The sequence below is a fragment of the Protobothrops mucrosquamatus genome, unplaced genomic scaffold (genome assembly GCF_001527695.2).
Source record: "Protobothrops mucrosquamatus isolate PMUCROS unplaced genomic scaffold, P.Mucros_1.0 scaffold590, whole genome shotgun sequence".
Classification (NCBI taxonomy): Eukaryota; Metazoa; Chordata; class Lepidosauria; order Squamata; family Viperidae; genus Protobothrops; species Protobothrops mucrosquamatus.
The window spans coordinates 29,641-43,789 of record NW_015386889.1 but is presented as its reverse complement, the minus strand read 5'-3'; the positions used below and the strand labels follow the sequence as shown (position 1 = coordinate 43,789).

General features: G+C 37.6%; 1 pseudogene; it reads left to right on the top strand.

Annotated features, from left to right (window-relative positions):
* The first annotated feature begins 13,306 nt into the window (after positions 1-13,306).
* LOC114922667 lies at positions 13,307-13,449 on the top strand (annotated as a pseudogene).
* Positions 13,450-14,149: the final 700 nt, after the last annotated feature.

Sequence of the window (14,149 nt, the reverse complement as noted above, 5' to 3'; positions counted from 1 at the left end):
ATGATAAGTTTTTTAATTCAACATAATCAAGAGCTAAAAGAAAGTCCCAAAGAAAAATGCAAGCTATTTTGAATTAAATTAACAAGAATGAGGTTTTTTTGTATGTTTAAAGTTAGTTTGCTAGTTAGTTTGTTTATGTTAATTTGATGTTTTGGTTTTTAATTTTTTAAATCTTTTGTATAATTTGCATTTGTTTTTGTTAATGTTGGATATCTGGGTTTTTTTGTTTCCTTTGTTTTGTATTTTATTTTTGTTAATACACATAATAAATATATATACTAAAAAGATAATTTACAAAAGACACTGGCAGATGAAACCATTAGATATCAGATTAAAAAGAGATAATATACTAATAGATAAAGCAAATATACAGAAAACCTTTTATTTAATTTGTGTAAAAAACAAGATATTATTTCAGAAAAGACTGAGATTACCTCAGTCCTATAACCATTATGGAACTATCGGGAGCTATAAAAAAAATAAAAAATAAAACAGTGAAGGCACCTAGACCAGATTTACTACCAGGTTCTTATTACAAATGCTTTGAAGATCAACTTTTGCAACAACTCCAGAAAATGATGAATTCCATCTTACAAGGAAATGTCATGGCAGAATTTTGGAAAGAGCTAATGTTGCACTGTTACCAAAGGATAAGATTTAATTTCTACTAAGAATTATAGATCAATTTCATAATTGAAAAATTATTATAAAATGTTTTCATTAATTTTGGCATATAGTTTAAAAAGGGTTTTTCAAGGGTTTATATTAATTTTATTCCCCTCTCTCTGTCTCTCTCTCATTCTGTGTGTGTATGATAGAGAGAGAGAATTATTATCAGTTATTTAGCATTGTTGAATGCTGCCCAGAGCAATTTGTTGCAAAATGGGCAGCTATATAAATTTGACCAATAATGTGAAGATACAAACACATATCTCCTTTCCTGTTTTCAGTTCTCTCTCTGTATGTGTGTGTGTGTATGTGTGTGTGTATGTGTGTATATGACAGAGAGAGAGCAGAAAAATCCATGTGGATGATGAACAAATTCATTTTAAAATGGATGACTTATTTTATAGGCAATTTATTAGTAGTGATTAATGCAATTATTATAATTTTATCTTTTTCTGAGTCAATCTTTATGAAAGGTTTAAAAGCTTGCAGATAGAGATAGAGATAGAGATAGAGATAGAGATAGAGATAGAGATAGAGATAGAGATAGAGATGATAGAGATAGAGATAGAGATAGAGATAGAGATAGAGATAGAGATAGAGATAGAGATAGAGATAGAGATAGAGATAGAGATAGAGATAGAGATAGAGATAGAGATAGAGATAGAGATAGAGATAGAGATAGATAGAGATAGAGATAGAGATAGAGATAGAGATAATGTGGTAGTTCTGATAGGGCCCCTCTGTGCTGCCCCCACAGCTGCAGCTGCCCTGGCTGGGATTGCTGAGATTCCTGCTGTGGTGTCTAATGGTAAGGGTCTCTTGCCATCCTCCTCCTCTTGGGTTTAGTGAGCATCTCCAGAGGCCATCCTGGCTAGGATCTCACATGTCTTGAGAGCATTCCAGTAGCTCATGGCTTGCTTCATGAGGAAGTTGGCATGATTGATTTTGCCACTTTCTTCCTCTTCACCGCCAAAGTCTTCCAACTCTGCTTGCCATTCACATTGTTGGCTGCTTTGGTTGCCTTGGATGAGAATTACTCCTTTTGTTCTCCTTTCCCAATCATCTTTTAGGACCTCCAAGATGGTGGTAATGTAGGAAGCAGTATGAGATTACGGGGAGAGACGTTACTAAACTAAGTAGGAACGTATAAGGAGAGGGGATAAAAGGGAGGAAAAGGAACAGAAAGTTAGATAAGGAATATAGAAAGGATAAAGAAAAAGAAGAAATTAGTGTAAGGAGTTAAACACCAGCAAAACAGCAGCGCAGCGAATGAATGGCTGCACATGAAGTCAGAGGCAGCAAGCAATAGATAATAGCAGATCCAGCTCAGGAGCCCAATTAAGCAGCCCAATACTGGAAAAGAGACAACTGAGAACAGCGGACCTGTGGCTGAACAGCAAACAAGAACAGAGGCTGTTGGAGACAGCAAACCAGTGGGTCATAGTATATTCAGGAATAGCCTAGACCCATTCTCCAGTCTAGGCTGCCCAGCTTGAGGGGGCAGCCAGGCATCCCAACCCAGGGCCCAGGAAATTAGAGGCAGCCCGACTACCACAGCCCTCCTCCTGCCTCTTTCCAGCCCCCTCAACCTTCCCCAGTAACTTTGCCCCAGGTGGAGGACTTGTGGAGGACTTGATCAGCATTCCCTCCCCAGAGAGATCAGAACCCCCCCCTTCCAACTCCTGCTAGCCTGGCAGAGGACAAAGGGCCTGGAGCAATCCACTGGCTGTGAGAAATTGGTGCTGCCAGAATCTATGGAGGGGAGAAATGCAGCAGCAATGTCAGTGAAGGGGAGAATCACAGCAGCAACAGAGCACACTGAGCTAGAGAGCTCTAATCTCTAAAGCTGAGTGGCCGGCTGAGTGGAACAGACCAGACAGCGGAGCTGAGCCAACCAAAAAGTGGAACGGCAAGCCTGACCAGAGCAGAGACAAGGCTGAAATGACCCGAGCACTAAAAGTCGTAGTGGAGTGATGGAGAAAACAATAAGAGGCTGGAGCAGCGAACAACAAAAGTGAAGGCAACATTTAAGCTTGAGATCCCAATATGAAAGGAGAGAAGATCCCAATAGAGAATAAAAATAAATACAGGACAGAAAATAAAAGATAAATAAATAGCCAAACCCCAGCATACGAAAGAAAGCTCCACCCAAACCCCAGCATATGAAAGAAAGCTCCGCCCAAACGCTCAAAGCTTGGGGAACAAACAGGGCAAAATAGAACCAATAGTACACAAGGGAGGATATGACATAGTTGGCATAACAGAAACCTGGTGGGATGAAACCCATGAATGCAATGGACTGAAAAATGGATACAAATTGTTCAAAAGAAACAGGTCTACAAAAAGAGGAGGGAGAGTTGTGCTATATGTAAGAGAACACTACATATCTGTAGAAATGCACATGATTAAAGATAAAATCTCTCCAGAATCTATATGGGTCAATATAAAAGAGAAAAAATGACATTATCATAGGTGTATATTACTGGCTACCCAACCAGTCAGAAGAAATAGATGAATTCTTTGCCAACCAGTTAACAAATGTATGTAGGAAGCATACATAGTAGTAATGGGAGACTTCAACTATCCAGATATCAACTGGGAGACAAACTCTGCGGTGAGCGAGAGATCAAACAGATTCCTAACCAACCTAGCCGACAACTTTGTCATCCAAAAGATGGAGGAGGGAACTAGACACAAAGTTATACTGGAATTAATCCTTACAAACAGAGAAGAAGTCATAGAGGGAATTGAAATTACTGGGACTTTGGGCGAAAGTGACCATGTCATCCTGGTATTTAACATAATGCAAACACAGCAATAGAAAACAATCCAACTAAAGTCCTAAACTTCAAAAGACCCGACTTTAACAAACTCAGAGAGAACTTAGGAAAAAAAATCCCATGGATGGAAATCCTAAAGGGGAAAACAACACAGGAAGCATGGGAAACCTTGAACAACGTTATCACAAAAGCCCAGACCAGCATAATACCACTGAGAAAGAAAAACAAGAAATCCAAGAAGAAAGCAGCATGGCTGCACAAAGATCTCTCTAACAAACTAAAAGACAAAAAGGAAAAATACAAAAAATGGAAAGAGGGGCACTTAACTAAAGCCGATTATCAGCAGACAGCCAGAACATGCAAAGATGAAGTCAGGAAAGCAAAGGCTCAGAACGAACAAACACTTGCAACAGAAATCAAGGACAATAAAAAAAGTTTATTCCAACACATTAACAACAAGAAAAACATCAAGGAAATTGTAGGTCCACTAAAGAGAGAAGATGGCAAGGAAGTAACAGTCAGTAAGGAGAAAGCAGAGCTGCTTAACTCATTCTTTGCATCAGTCTTCACACAAAAAGAAACCATAGCCCAACATACCAAAAAAACTACTACAAAAGACAAACTAGAAACAAAAATTAAAATAAGCAAGAAAATGGTAAGAGAACATCTATCCAACCTTGATAAGTATAAATCACCGGGACCCAACAGATTACATCCCAGAGTTCTGAAGGAGCTGGCAGATGTTATCTCAGAACCATTGTACCATATCTTTGGAAAATCCTGGAGCACCAGGAAAGTACCTGAGAATTGGAAAAGGGCTGAAGTGGTTCCCATCTTCAAGAAAAAAAAATCAGATCCAAGAAACTACAGACCAATCTGTTTAACATCAATACCTGGCAAGATCCTGGAAAAGATAGTCAAAAAACAGATCTGCAAACAACTAGAAGCAAAGTTATAACTAGTAGTCAGCATGGGTTTGTTAAAAACAGATCATGACAAACCAATCTTATTTCATTCTTTAATAAAGTAGACCAGCGAAATGCTGTGGACATAATATACTTAGATTTCAATAAGGCGTTTGACAAAGTAGACCACAACCTGCTGCTTAGTAAGCTAGAAAAAGGTGGGATAGACAACATCACCACCAGATGGATTTGTAGCCGGCTGACAAACTATACTCAATGAGTAGTCCTCAATGTACTACATCCACATGGAGAGAAGTAAGCAGTGAAGTACCACAAGGCTCCATCTTAGGTCCAGTACTTTTCAATATCTTTATAAATGACTTAGATGATGGAATAGAACTCATTAAATTTGCAGATGACACTAAACTGGCAGGAATAGCCAACACCCCAGAAGACAAGCTCAGGATCCAAAAATATCTTGACAAACTTGAACAATAAGTGGTCCTATCCAACAAAATGAGTTTTAATGTGGAGAAAAACAAAGTTTTACATTTAGGCAGGAAAATCAAAAGTATAAGTACAGATTAGGCTAGACCTGGCTCAAAAACAGTAACTGTGAGAGGGACCTTGGTGTCCTAGTGGATGATCACTTGACTATGAGCCAGCAGTGTGCAGAAGTAACCAAAATAGCTAATACAATCCTGGGCTGTATAAATAGAGGCATAGAATCAAGATCACATGAAGGATTAGTACCACTTTATAAAATCCTAGTAAGACCACACCTGGAATACTGCAACCAATTTTGGTCACTGTACTACAAAAAAAATGTTGAGAAGAAGAGCAACTAAAATGATCAAAGGCCTAGAGACTAAAACATATGAAGAATGGCTACAGGACTTGGGTTTGGCTAGTCTAAATGAAAAGAAGAAACAGGGGAGACATAATAGCAGTATTCCAGTATTTGAAGGGCTTCCACAAAGAAGAGGGGCTCAAATTATTCTCCAAAGCACCAGAGGGCAAGACAAGAAACAATAGTTGGAAACTGATCAAAGAGAGAAGCAACCTGGAATTAAGGAGAAACGTCCTCACAATGAGGACAATTAACCAGTGGAACAGCTTGCCTTCAGAAATCATGGGTGCCCCATCACCGGAGGTTTTTAAGAAGAGACTGGACAGTCCCTTGTCTGAGATGGTATAGGTTCACCTGCATGAGCAGGGGGCTGGACTAGAAGATCTCCAAGGTCCTTTCCTATTCTATTCTATTCTATTCTATTCTATTCTATTCTATTCTATTCTATTCTATTCTATTCTATTCTATTCCTGACACCAATGGACCACTGGAGCTTCAATGAATCTCCCAGGCTGTCAACCTCCTCCATCCATCCGGAAATGTCCACCCAGGAATTAGCCTTGGTAGAGGCTTCACCCCAGCATTCAACTTCCTTCTGGTCACTGCCTTGTACAGACTTTCCTTGCACAGTCCCCATGGTTAAGGTGGGTGCCTCTCTGGGTTGCCTACTATTGCGGATTCCACCTAATGTAAGGATCTGTCCTTCCTGGCCTCCTCAGGAAAGCATGATTTCTGGCACCATGTGGTTAATCAAAAAAACTTTTACTGAGAAACAGTGGTTGCAGTAAGATCAGGTGGGATCTAACAATCCCGCTCAAAGCACCAAGCTATTCTTCCTGCTTCGAAATCCAACTCCCCTGACCAGTCCACTGGCAGCCAATACAGTGCCACAAGGTTGTTGTAAGTTGGTTTGAGAGAGAATGACTTGCCTAAGGAGTGACTAGAACTCAGTGTCCCGATTTCTAGCCTGGTAGTTTAACCACTAGACCAAACTGCCTATCATTGAAAACATTTTCGGAATTCTGAAGTCATATGTGTATTTGTTGCTCATGTACCTTTTTTAATGAAAAGATACATTACATTTACTAGTTAGTGAAAATAAACTTGCAATTTTTTTCCCTTTCCAAGTTCACAGACACCCTGACATTCACAGACCTCAAGGAGCTTGTGGATCCCAGGTTAAGAAGTCTTGCTTTACACTATTTCCAAATGTCTATGGAGATTCTCAGTCATGCAGGTCATCCCAAAGGTGCTTTTTCAAAAGGCAACTGGACTTTTTTTTCCCTTAAAGATGTTTTGTTCTCAATCAAGAAGCTCATCCAGTCAGAACTGAAGAAGCTTCTTGGATAAGGAGAGAAATGTCTTCAAGAAAAAACAAAGTCCAGTTGCTTTTTGAAAAACAAATACGTTTGGGTATGCTATTTCCAGTTTACATGATTTATTCATGACACATAAGTGGCATTCTATATGATTTATGCAGGAATGTTTGCACAATGCAGAAAAACAAATGGCACAGATGAGAAATAATCTGTAAATAATTCTGACAAAAAAGCTAGTATTAATTTTTTGGGTGAAAGCTTTTATTTCACAGTGTGGCATAGAAATATTAAAGAACATACATAGAGATTTAATGCAAAGGATGGTTGGAAAGGAAAGGTACATTCTGTTTTTAATATGTTTGAATTTAACTATTCTATTTACACTGCCAGTAAAATTATATTACAAAATTGTATTACAAAGACAAACTGTCTAGCTGCATAATAACTATCTACTGTATAATAAAAGAAACAAGCTACATTTTACAAATCATTAGCTAAATTAATGAAAGCAACACATATCAAACAAACAGCAATTCAAAGGAGCCCATTTTCTATAGATACTCTGTAAGGAGAGGTCGTGGTAAGCCGAGAGACACAATGTTTGATGTAGCTGAGAGACTTTGGGGGGGGGGGGGCAGAGGCTGGAATTGCATCATAGGTTTGAAGACAATGGTGAGTGGTTAATGATTCAGAATGAGTGAGACTGAAATATGTTAATTTTGAAATGTTGGTTTTCTTTCTTTCTTTCTTTCTTTCTTCTTTCTTTCTTTCTTTCATAAGTTTCTTGGATATATAAGGAGTTATATCAACTTTGTCATTCCTTACAATTTGTCATACAATCATCATTACCTCTATGTAGATTTTCTTTTAATCTGCTTTCTTATCTACACAAAATCTAGAATTAATATGTGATCCTATTTCTCAAATACTTTCTATTCTTGATAACTCTTTATTTAACCAACAACTTATTTAACTTTACTCTTTCACTCTGAACTTCTAATTCTTTGTTTTCCTTTCTCTCCTTTTTTAAATTTACTTCTACTTCCACTATTCCCCCAAACCTCTCTTCACCTTCTCCAACCCTCTTCACTTTCTTTCCTCTTTCTTACTTTTCACACAGTCTCTCTAAGGCTCCGGATTTCTTCTTGTATCGTCAGTCATTAGTCTTTTCCTGTCACTTTCGTCTCCATGTGATGTCCTCTCGCTGTCTCCTTTGCTTTCTGGATCTTCTCCACGTTCCTGTCACTTTCGTCGCCGTGCCCTGTCCTCTCACCGACTCCTTTACTTCCTCTCACTTTCGTCCCCTTCTTCAACCCTCTTCACTTTCTTTCCTCCTTCCTACTTGTCGTACAGTCTCTCTAGGACTCCGGATTTCTTCTCTGATCTTATGCCTTTAACCGTTAGTCCATTCCTGTCACTTTCTCACCCAATCACATCTTCTTCTCGTCTCCTTTACCTTCCGAATCTTCTCCACGTTCCTATCACTTTTGCCACCATATCGCGTCCTCTCGCCATCTCCTTTACTTTCTGGGTCTTCTCCACATCCAAATCTATCTCCACCTTTCTACTCCGATCCATTTTCTCCAATCTTCTACAACGTATTAATGTGTAACGCTCCTCCTCCGTCTTTCCTAAATCGCTATTTTCTCTTCCGTTCCAGCTGTCTGCTTCTCGATCATCTCCCTTCATTCCTCTCATCTTACAGACTCCGCCATCAACTCCATCTCCCGTCTCTCAACCTCTCCTTTCTCAATCTCCACCGTCTTCTTTGTCCTGTGCTGAAACGTTTGCCACAAGTTTTTTTTTCTTTTTGTCCCCCTCCTATTGATCTTTTGGTTATTTAATCTGCCAACTCACGGCTCTGCCCGCCGAGTTGCCACATGCATTGAGGATTCCCTCACAAGTTGAGCTTCCTTTCAGCACCCACACTAATGGACAGGTAGATCTTTTTGGAGTTTTCTATTATTTCTTAAAGATATTTTTGAAATATTTTAACTCACTCACTAACACAGTCTGTTAAGTATATCTTTGCTTCCGCATCCTCTGTGGTTTGTCACGGCCTCAGATCCACCACCTGTTGATAGCAAATGTTTCCACGCTGGATTTAGGGGGTTTCCTTCATCGTAGCGGGTGATCGCCTCTCACCTCACTACTCCTCCAGGCTTCTCCCCTTCTCACGCTTAGCCCTCCAGGCTCTCTACACCCCCAAGGGGTCTCCAAATGTAGAAAAATCAGAGTTAGAGGACGGAGACTGTCCTCTTGACTCCACACCGCCCTGACATCACCACCGGAAGTGAAAATGTCTTTTCAATTTCCATTGTTGTGGCAAAATCATGCAGGTTTTCTTTTGTTTGTATTAAGCTGTGGTTCTCTTCATTTGTAGCTTCCCTATTTGGGTCACTGTCCTCTGGTTTGTGTTCTGTTATCTGATTTGTTTGTTCATTCTTTGTTGTCATTTTCTGAGAGTTTTTTAATTCTAAGTTTAATAATAATAATAATAATAATAATAATAATAATAATAATAATAATAATAATAATAGTAGTAGTAGTAGTAAAGTTGGAAGGGATCTTGGAGGTCATCTAGTCCAACCCCCTGCTTAGGCAGGAAACCTTATACCATTTCAGACAAATGGTTGTCCAGTCTCTTCTTGAAAACTTCCAGTGTTGGAGAATTCACTGCTTCTGGAGGCAGGTTGTTCCACTGATTAATTGTTCTAACTGTCAGGAAGTTTCTCCTTAGTTCTAGGTTGCTTCTCTTCTTGCTTAGTTTCCACCCATTGCTTCTTGTCCTGCCTTCAGGTGCCTTGGAAAATAGCTTGACTCCCTCTTCTTTGTGGCAGCCCCTGAGATATTGGAACACTGCTATCATGTCCCCCCTCGTCCTTCTCTTCATTAAACTAGACATACCCAATTCCAGCAACCATTCCTTATATGCTTTAGCCTCCAGTCCCCTAATTGTCTTTGTTGCTCTTCTCTGTACTCTTTCTAGAGTCTCAGCATCTTTTTTGCATCGCGGTGACCAAAACTGGATGCAGTATTCCAAGTGTGGCCTTAACAAGGCATTGTAAAGTGTTATTAACAATTCACGTGATCTTGATTCTATCCCTCTGTTAATGCAGCCTAGCACTGTGTTGGCCTTTTTGGCAGCTGCAGCACACTGCTGGCTCATATTTAGGTGATTGTCCACTAGGACTCCAAGGTCCCTCTCACAGTTACTGCTATTGAGCAAGGTTCTCCCTATACAATACCTGTGCATTTGGTTTTTCTTGCCTAAATGTAGAACCTTACTTTTTTCATCATTGAATTTCATTTTGTTAGATAGCACCCATTTATGTCCTCAAAGTTGTTTTCAATCTCACAATGGTGTGAAACCATTGTCATCTGAATCTGTCATAGCATTGCATACGTTTTCTCCTGGAAAATATTTGCCTTGTCTTGGAGTATTGGTTCTGCAGATCTCTGATGTTCCAGGCTGGGGTCTCAGAAGGAAATATTAGGTGTAGTTTCCTGTCACTTTTAGATAGGTATGCAACATCCATTTTGTCTACCCCCTCCAGATAGTCTTTCATTGGTATCATAGTCTCTGTGATTAGCCTTATCAAACCAGCCAATCTTAAAATCCAAACAACCAAATCTTATATAGTTCTTATCTTTATATATGGTTTTTATAATCCAATGTGTTTCCAATTGTCAAAGCACCATTAAAAGCAGTATTTTATAACAGTTCTTCTATTCAGGGGTCTTACAATTATCTGCCAGCCAAAATTTCAGTCCAGAATGTTTAGCTTTCCAGTAAACTCCCCCCTAGAAGATTAGCAAAAAGTCAAGGTTTTTCTTTCTCTGCAAACAATTCTTGAGCTTAGAAATCACAGCTCAGTAAGTATTTATAATCTTAGAAGATCAGCAGTTTTTAAAACTAATATAGTTCTCACTCTGTAGTAGGTGGTCCAGTGTATTTTCTTTCCTTTGTTGCCAGCTGTTCTCTATTTGGCTAAAAGTCACTGAGGTTCAAAGGAACAAGTTGCTCTTTATTTCTGGGCATCTTGCCAATTTCTGAATCAATGCAGCTGTTGTTCTATGCTCTAATTCTCCACTAGATGTCAGTAGCTATATATTTTCCAACTTTTAAACAAATAATTATTTTCTTGTAATTTTATCAATACTCTTTCAGATGTAAAATCTTAACAGTTTTCATAATTTTCAGATTTATCCAGACTATAGTATTATTAACTTCATTTTGATATATTTCTGTCCCCCATAAAAATTAAATCGCTGCTTCCATCTATGGAAGGTGGAGGTGTGATCCCCTCCCTTCTCCCTTTCGGAAGATTTTTTGCTTCTTGGGGATCTTTTCCAGGAAATTAGTTACAAAAAAGAAGAGAGAAGATCAATATTCTCACCCAGTTCCAAACACACTGTTTGCAGTTGTTCTGGTTAGTGCTTTTGAACTTTGGCTACCAGTAGCTTGGGCTAGTCACCAAGGTGTAGCTAGCCTTTGTCCTGTCAATTTGGAGGGCTTCCCCCAGATCAAACAGATTCACTGCTGTTCATTCTGCGATCATCGGGGGAGGTCCTTCTTTGCTGCCTCTCCGGGGCAACTTTAGATCCATTTAGGGTCCCCTGGCAGGGTGAAACCAGCCTTGGGGTGTGGAGCCCCGCAATCCATCAGCCGCATCGCTATGATGCAAGACCTAAAATATTATCTCAACCCTGTTGAATTTGCTTAATTTTCAAAATAATCTCAATAGCCATATAATATAAAAACAGAGAAATAAGCTAGAATCCAAGTATACGATGTAAATTATATAGCCTGCAACACAATTTGTTGCCCTAAATTTTTAGGGATAAGTAGAGGTTGGGACCCGAGTGAACAAGATTTTTTTTAAACAATATTTATTTATGCTAAGTTTTACAAAAGCAAATAGAAAAAGAATACAAAACACAGGGGGGGAGCAAATATGAAAACCTACAAAAAATACAGCATACTAACAAACCCCCTCAAAACAAAAAGACAGAAACAGAAGAAACTATATACATCACATACAAATCAAATATTAAATTAATAGCAAAATGTACATTAAAAATCATAAAAATAACAATTTTGTAACATTACAAGATATAACATCTATGTAAAACAAAAACATACTGAATCACATTTTTTATTAATACTAAAACTGCCTTTTCAATAGTTGATAAATTACATCTCTTAAATCCAGTTCTTGACAAGCTGAATATTACTACTTTCCCAATGTCTCAAAGTAATTCTTTCAGCAACACCTCAGGCTCAATAATGGCTCAAAAATAATCAGATTTCAAATTTTTGGAATATAATTTAACATAATATTAACACCTTTAACATTAAAATAATCCTTCTAAATCTACTTATATTCATTGAAATAACATGGGTCATTTCTTACAAACCTGAATACATATACATATACACATACACATACATATATACACATATATACACATAAGTACACCATATATATTTATACACTCAGTATAAAATAAAAGCCCATTTTTGAGAGAATATGTTAAATTAAAACCACTGTCTTCAGTAGATAATTTCAATTTTCTCATATAGATTTCCTCTTCAACTAATCTGTCTGAAGAAAATATGTATTCAGAACTAATATTGAAATCCCTCTTAACACATAATTAATTATGGAATGATATATATTTTAATAACATTAACTCTACCTCATCAACATAATGAATTTTCATCCATATATTAATACCCAAGGCAACACTTTTAAAATCTTTAATCATATATAATTCCTTACATTTAGCAATATTAAAAAGATTATTTACTTAATATAATTTATAGCAATTACAATACCAAAATCTTTACATTGTACTATGGAAATTTTAGAACCTAAAGGAAATAAAAAAGACTTATTTCAATACTATATCTTGAATAATTCCCAAAATACAGAATCACATATATAAAATATGCTAGTGAATTAACATAATGTCTAAAATTGTTAAAAGATCGTCAGCAAAAAAATTATGAAAGGTAGAGCCAGGGAGATGATCTTGGAGAAGGAATGCAGAGATAAGTGCAGAAGAAACATACAGCATGCTAGTATGCTATTAGCATACTATGCTAAGTCTAGAGCACGGGAAAGTGTGACAGAGAGACTCAGATTAGTCCTCTTCTTTGATTTCCTGGAGTATAAGAAGGAGAGAAAAGAAGACATGGACAGATTCTATTACTGCAGATCTGAATCCAAAAAAGGATTGTTCTGTGGCATCTGTTTCCTGACCAAGTCTACCTTGAATGGTTGGTTTAATCAAAACTACCAATATAACACAGGTAATCCTTAACAGTTTGCTTAGTGACTGTTCAAAGTTACAATGGCGCTTATGACCATTTTTCACAGTTACAACCTTTGCAGAATCCCCATGTTCATGTGATCAAAATTCAAATGCTTGGCAACTTGTTTATATTTATGACCGCTGCTTTGTCCCAAGATCATATGATCACCTTTTGAAACCTTCTGACAAGCAAATCCAATGGTGAAGCTAGATTCACTTAACAACTGGGTTACTAATTTATCAACTGCAGTGATCCACTTAATAATTGTGGTAAGAAATATCTTAAAATGGGGTAAAACTTACTTAACAAATATGTTACTTAACAGAAATTTTGGGCTCAATTATGGTCGTAAATTGAGGACTACCTGTAACATTAATATAATTAGATTGCCTAATATGAAAGGGTTCCAAAATTAAACAAAAAACAGCAACAGAGGGAGTGGGTAATCCTGATTCCTGCATATATTTATCTGATAGGGGAGGTACCATGATCATGAAGGAGGCACTCCCTGGTGAGGCTCATCATTGTATTCCAAGTGTGCTGACTTCTGTAATTTCCTCAAATGCATAGAAAGCTTTAATACTTTTGTTTCTTACAATGATCTTTACTAAATAAAATCTACCTGCTGTCCATCAGTTTCCGGTTAGAAAAGGCTATGACACAAAGAGGCCTTCCAGTCTAATTTTAACTGATGATAGACAAGATGGACCATTGCAAGGATAACAATGAAGAAGGGGGGAAGAAAAAAATCCGGTGTACTATAATCCTATGGTTGACCCTATTTTTTGAAGGAAAACATCTGCACTCAATGACATATTTTATGTAGTTAATAGAATATGCTGTTGTTTACTTGAAGAAGACTTTTTAAACAAAATTAGGCACAATCCTGCCAGTTTCTGCAAAAAGAATTGCATCTCCATTTTGCTAGATCAAGCCATTATTTTGAAATACTTTGATTTCAGTGGCAGAAACTCTCATTTCATCATTCAATTTGCCATAAAAATGGGGACTGAAATGTTTTTGTTTGTTTGTTTGATTTCATTAAACATGGTTATGCCATTTAGTTCCACTGGGAATTCAAAATGGCATCCAGCTTAGAAATACAATATTAAACAATCTAATAAATACAGTAACGCTAAACTTTGGAATCAGAACAGGTAATTATAACCAATTAATTCAAGAGCAATGAAAGATTACAAACTTCCTCTTCAGGCTTTGTATCAAGAGTGAAACTTTGGCAGCTAAGTGCCTCTTTGTTTTCATCTTGCCATTAGAGTGTGTGTGGGGGGGGGAAGGTGTTGCTT